This window comes from Stegodyphus dumicola, chromosome 11, assembly GCF_044657685.1.
Source record: "Stegodyphus dumicola isolate Sdum_Otavi_A_Nest chromosome 11, ASM4465768v1".
NCBI lineage: Eukaryota > Metazoa > Arthropoda > Arachnida > Araneae > Eresidae > Stegodyphus > Stegodyphus dumicola.
Window position 1 is genome coordinate 94105440 of NC_140778.1, and position 6436 is coordinate 94111875.

The window sequence follows — 6436 nt, forward strand, 5'->3', positions numbered from 1 at the left end:
TCAAACTTTGAAAAATCGTTTAATGTACAAGAAAAAGTAAAATAAACAGCAGGAAATGTTTAACTAACGCTTAATATTTTAGCTTATTATGCTTAATATATTCTCCCCGTGAAGTCCAATTTCTCGAATTCCATGTCGCTGCTTAAAACGAGTCAACCAGCCAGAAGACGCATCAAAATTTCCTTTCAGGCCTAACAACTCAAAAAAGGTTTTTGCCTTCGCCGCAATGATAGGACTATTTACAGGAATACCCTCTTTTCGAACTTGAGCTAACCACTCTGTCAATGCCGTGTCTAACTCATCAAAGGTAGTTCATCAATGGCTTCATAGTTTTTCGCGTTTTCATTGCGGAAGCACTGTACGACATTGATGTAAAGTTCACCAGTTTTTCTTTTTGCTTTAGAATGTCACGCACCGTTGTTTCCGCGATTCCGTAATCCAATTCCATCTGCTGCCTTGTAGCGCCGTTTGCTACTTTGGAAATTAATTCTAGTTTTTGCGCAATCGTTAACACAACCTTCTTTCGTTTTCCTGACATTTTAAATAAGTAACGAAAAACACAAAACCAAAAAGCACAAGCACTGAACACAATAAAAAATAAGAAATTAACTCCGGTTCGCAAACACTATCAGGCTTAAACTAACAATGGCGAATGGGGGAGGAAGTGGACGTGTCAGTAAGATTAAGACGAGAGAGGTCGGTGGAGCGGGCACTGCAAGGCTGAGTAAGAAATCACTTACTCATCAGAGGGGAAGGTTCCGAGAAGGCCTAGGATATTTTTGTTATAAATAATAAATAAGCACGATGTTAGCAAATTAAACGTTTCTCTCAGTTTTGTGAACATTTTTATTTTCTTTGCTTTACGCTTGTAAAAAAAAAAAAATAATAATAATAATTGTTCGTCAGGCGCGGATAATCGGGAGTCTACTGTACTGCTCTTCCTTTATTTGCATTTAACCGCGAATCTAAAAACACACTCTGGCCTGAAATTTGTAAGCTGAAATTAGAAGGGATAGGGAAGTAGCTTTAACTAAAGATAACAACTTAGGATAAACCTTACAGACAATCATCTTACACCCCATCTCCAGATTAACTTCTAGTAGGTCCTAGACAATGTTTCAACTGTGGCCCAGTTTATACATGCTGCTTGTAATAAAATCTTAAATAATGTCATTTAAATTTTTCTGTTAATAATAGAGAATACAAGCAATAATGCAATAATAACTTTGAGATAAAATAGTTTCTAATATGACAGAAAAGTATTTTAAAGAATATATAATTATAATCATTCAGCAGTCTCTATAAAGCTAATTTTTTCCTTCCGGATTTTCGTTCCAGAAAAATGATTAATAATAGCTTCGCAATTTAGTTTTTCAAAATTTTGTTTTTATATAGCTAGTTTTTGTAAACACCTTAGCTTTCACTGCTTTGCTGAATTTCTAACTCTTTGACCGGCACGAGGATTCACTTCGAAATTCAATCCTAAAACCAAATTAATTCAATCTAAATTAATTCATTTTCCAAAACAGCCACGAGAAAGAGTTATTCTCTTGGTTTTAATGCCAAAATGCCTCTGCCACTTTATACCTGGATTTATGTACTTTTAATTTATATTGCTTAGATGTATTTCAAGATACACGGTTATATGCTTTTTTAAAGATGCCACAAAAAATATTCTGGCACACACGACCTTGCGAGTCTGTGGGTTTTAAATAATTTCAATCTGGTTTTAAAACACAGAAAAATCTTTTTCTTGTTCCATTAGTTACAAGCAGAGTTCAGTAAAATTTTAATAATCTTTTGGTTTAAGAGGGAAAAATGCAATTTATTTTTTATAAATTTGTATATTTGTATTTGTATTTTGTAGGGGAAGAGGGATAATTCTATATTTTCTTTCCAACAGGCCGATTGATAGAATTTCACTTGCGTTTTTCATGTCTCGAAAGCTCGACTTAGGCTATATATTATATATATATATATATATATATATATATATATATATAGCACTGCTCTAACATAGGTATTTTGACACAAAACAGGACTTTTTCTGATATGACATACGGTAACCCCACGGCTCAGCGAGCGCCACCTAGCGGCCGCCGGAAGAAACACCAGCGAAAAAAATATAATAGCCTTCAGTCGGTCTACGGGAGTCAAGATACTAAGCATGGTGTTCCCCGAGATTTACTTTGTAACTTAAATGTGTAATTATAACACCTTTAATTGTAATGTTTTATCTTAATTGTGTTTTTTTAATTAGAATTATTTAAAAAGGCCAAGTGAGTCTTTGTTTATGTTAGTTTTGCTTATAATACCAATTTGCCTCCATTTTTCAATTCTACGACTCAAATTATGCGAAAATGCCAAATTTTGTAAAAATCCCATGCGTATTAGTTTTTAAAAAATTAGTAAGTTTTAGGAAAGTAAATAAGAATAAAGCAACGAAGAAAATTATTAGGATCATCATGGAGGTAAAAAAGGAGATTACTTAAAAGTATGTTAATGGGACTTGGGGTATTGCATTGCGTATGCCAAGTGCGATGGCGTCTACGATTGTGGAAAATAAAGATGCTATTAAATCAGCTAAGATTGTGAAGGGTGTAAAACTGATTACCAAACAGAGGCGTTAGATCATGATAAAATATTGCTTTTTTATCTGGATCGCAGAAAAAACATTTATTTACAGTATCATGTGCAATGCATCATTTATATACAATATATATTTCAATCACTGCATTTGTATTTTACTATTAAACAATGTAATAATAAGAATAATAGAGATTTCTTTATATGAACAGATTAATTTTACTCCTTTATTTCCTACTGAAAAAGTTTGTTTGGTATAAGCGCTTTGTATACGTTCCATTTGGTATATCTGTAACGGATTAATAACGTATACCAAAGCATACCCTCCACAACAAAAAGAAAAAGGGGGGGGGAAAAAAAAAAAAAAAAAAAAACTGAAATTTTTCAGATTTTAAATTACGTCCAAAGGGGCGTTTTTTTAACGTTTAGAGTGTTACCTTTATTTATTAAATATCATGTTCTTTGCACTTAAACCATAAAATTCAGTTCAAGAGCAATATCGCAAAATAATGTTAAATTAAGCATATCTTTAGAATTTCCGATATACACAGTCTCGCGAGCTGGAGATAAAAGTATTTTTTTTTTTTTTATATATAACGTTGCCATTTCTCGCTTTTAAAGCATTGAGTTTGTAAATCAAAAATTCGTTAAAGTTTTACAAAATATAAAATCTATAATAAAACAAATTCCAAATTTGGGATTTCAGATGCCCATATCCGCAGTAGGATTTCGTCATTCAAAATTCGATGGCTCTATGTACCATTGTTTTATCACAATGCGAGAAATAGACAATCATTTATGCAGATTTTTCATTATTTAATTTCTTCAAATATAATGCAGGAAGGACTCTAACATTTTGTGGCAACAGTTTGAAAAGTGAACCGACGTTTATGAGTCCGACGCAAAATGCCAAAACGAAAGCAATAGTCCTTCGGGACTGAAATCCCTTTGGACTAAAAAAAAAAAAAAAGCTTTCAGATTTTTACGTTATACCCAAATGGCCAATTTTTTAACGTTTTGTGTATTACCTTTCTTTATTAAACATCATGTTCTTCGCACTTAAACCATAAAATTCAATTCAACAGAAATATCCCAAAATAATATCAGAAAGAGCATATCTTTAGAATTTCCGATACACAGCCTCACGCTCAGGAGATAAAAGCGTTTCTCCCCCCCTCCTATAGAGTTACCATTGCTCGCTTTGAAATCGCTCAGTTTGTTAATCAAAAATTCATTAAAGTTTTGCAAAATATGAATTAGATAATAAAGATTCCAGATTCCAAATTTGCGCTTCCAGGCACAACTTAATGAGAAATTCAACAATTTATTTTGGCGCATTTTGTTCAGTTTTCGCCAAGAAATGACGAAATTTTTAATTTATAATAACCTATTCTTCTTCCTCTTTTTAACTTACGCGTAAGTGGAAAAAAGAAGTTCATCGTTCATTCTCTCAAATAACTTTTAAATAATCTTTACAAAGTGCGTAAACCACATTTGGCGGTATTATCGTTCATAAAAAGTATGCCAAATTTCAAAACGCGCCAATATATAACTTCACTTATATCTTGGGAGATTTTGAATAAAAAAACTGTAATTTACGTAGGTATTCCTAGAAATACATCTACTTTAAGGTAATGACAAAAATTTTACAGGTTTCACAAATATTCACAAATGTTTTTAAAAAATTTTCTGAAAATTACTAAAAATACAAATTAAAAAAAAAAAAAAAAACCACCAGAAAATAGTTTGTTTGGATTGAATCTAAATTTCGGGACTGTGAAAGAAGAAATCAAGTAAGTTTAATAAAAAAAAAAGAGATATTATTAAATATATAACAAATTCAATTAACACTGAGGAGCTAAAATTTTCAGAGCTAATTTTTTACAAACTACTCATGCGATTTTTACAAAACTTTGCATTTTTTTATAATTTGAGTTGTAGAATCCATATATGGAAAAAAAATAGTTACGTCATTTCAAAAATGTCCGATTTTGTTTCAGAATACCTATCTTAGAACAATGTTACGAGTATATATGAATCTAATACATATCCTAAGTTACGCGTTCGAGACATGAAAAAAATGAAGTTAAATGAAGTCAGTCGGCCCAGTAGAATGGGAGATATAGAACTGTTCAACATTTTGTGCAAGGTATACCTTATGGTCGAGTTAGGAAGTAGTGTTCTTAAAGAATATTATAATTGTTAGTCCAGATGGGCTTTGTCCCTGAAGGACTATTGTTTTGCGTTGGTTCACTATAAATGTCCGTTTCACTTTTCAAACTGTTGCCATCGAATGTTAGAGTCCTGCATTATATTTGAAGAAATTAACCAGTGAAAAATCTGCATAAATGTATGTATATTTCTCGCATTGTGATAAAACAACGGTACATAGAGTCGTCGAATTTTGAATGGCGTAATCCTACTGCGAATATGGGCATGCGGAAGCCCAAATTTGAAATTTGTTTTATTATCGATTTCATACTTTTTAAAACTTTAACGAATTTTTGAGTAACATACTCAACGATTTGAAAGCGAGCAATATGGCAATATGGCAACAATCTACGGGAGGGGAAAAGAAAAAAAAAAAAAAAAAAGAAAGAAAAAAAAAATTATCTCCAGCAGCGCGCGGAACTGTGTATCGGAAATTCTAAAGATAGGCTCACTTTAAAATTAATTTGCGACATTGCTACTGAACTGAAATTTATGGTTTTAGTGCGAAGAACATGATATTTAATAAATAAAGGTAACACACAAAACGTTAAAAAAACGCCCTTTGGACGTAATTTAAAATCTGAAACCTTTCAGATTTTTTTTATTATTATTATTGATATTAATTTATAGTCTCAGAAATACTGGTCTCTTTTAGTTGCGAACGTCTACGGGACTTGGTCGCCACATTAATGTTCAACTATAGTTTACTTTTGAATTATTTAATTTTTACTATAGGATAGTATGAAAACGCACAAAATTCTTACTTTACCATCAGAGAAAATACGGATTTAACAGACAGTTAAATGATGGCGTATAATGATCCGGATGGACTGTAGCCGCAGACGGGGTATCTGAAATTCTAATATTCCTTTAAAAGTTTCTTTTGAATGTAAGAAATGATAAATCTTTGATATCTAACAATGGTACATTCGTTGAGAAGTTATTCATTTTGTGTTCTAGGAAGTCATACATAAATTTTCATGAAAATAACTGAACGGAAAGCGCGTGGAATTTCCGTTGACATCATATTAAAATGTCGCGAAAGTTCTACGAAATATTGTTTATCGCAAATGGAATATTTGCTCCTTGTCGCCTGTGAATCATAGGTGTTTAACTTCACGCGCTTGTATGTTCAGCCGTCGCAGATGCAACTGCTGCTGCCACAAGATGATGACAAATCCGGGAATGGAACTCTGAAAGTGTCATTTTAAGCATGCGGGGGGGGGGAAATAGCAATTCAGATTCTAGTAGCTGTTAGTTATTATTATTTGCATATAATTTGTAATTTATTTTTTGGCGTTGTTAAAGAATAGGCTGCATAGAATTAAACTATGGAATTAAGCTACTTTTGAGAGTGAATGTAACGATGGATGAAATGGGTATCTCTTTATTAAGAAAATTATCAAGAAAAGTTTAAATCATTAAAACAAATATGGTAAAATCGCCATTACCTGAAGTATATGAACAGTTAGTTCTTTCGATAGTTCCAAATTCAGATAAAATCAAATACCACAGCCAATTTCAGGATTAAGATCACAGATTTTTATGGTATGGTATCGTTTTCAAATCCCTTATCATATGTTAGGAAATTCATTGTTACGTAAATACAAGACGAATATGCATTCACATTTATTTCTGA

General features: G+C 32.0%; 1 long non-coding RNA gene across 1 annotated transcript in view; it reads right to left on the reverse strand.

Moving 5' to 3' along the window:
- Positions 1-5975, reverse strand: part of LOC118205110 (uncharacterized) — a 31237-nt gene extending 25262 nt beyond the window's left edge. Inside the window, exon 1 of the long non-coding RNA XR_004760940.2 lies at positions 5567-5975. This is a non-coding gene — a long non-coding RNA (uncharacterized LOC118205110). The remainder of the gene's footprint in view (positions 1-5566) is intronic.
- Between the last annotated feature and the right edge of the window lie 461 nt (positions 5976-6436).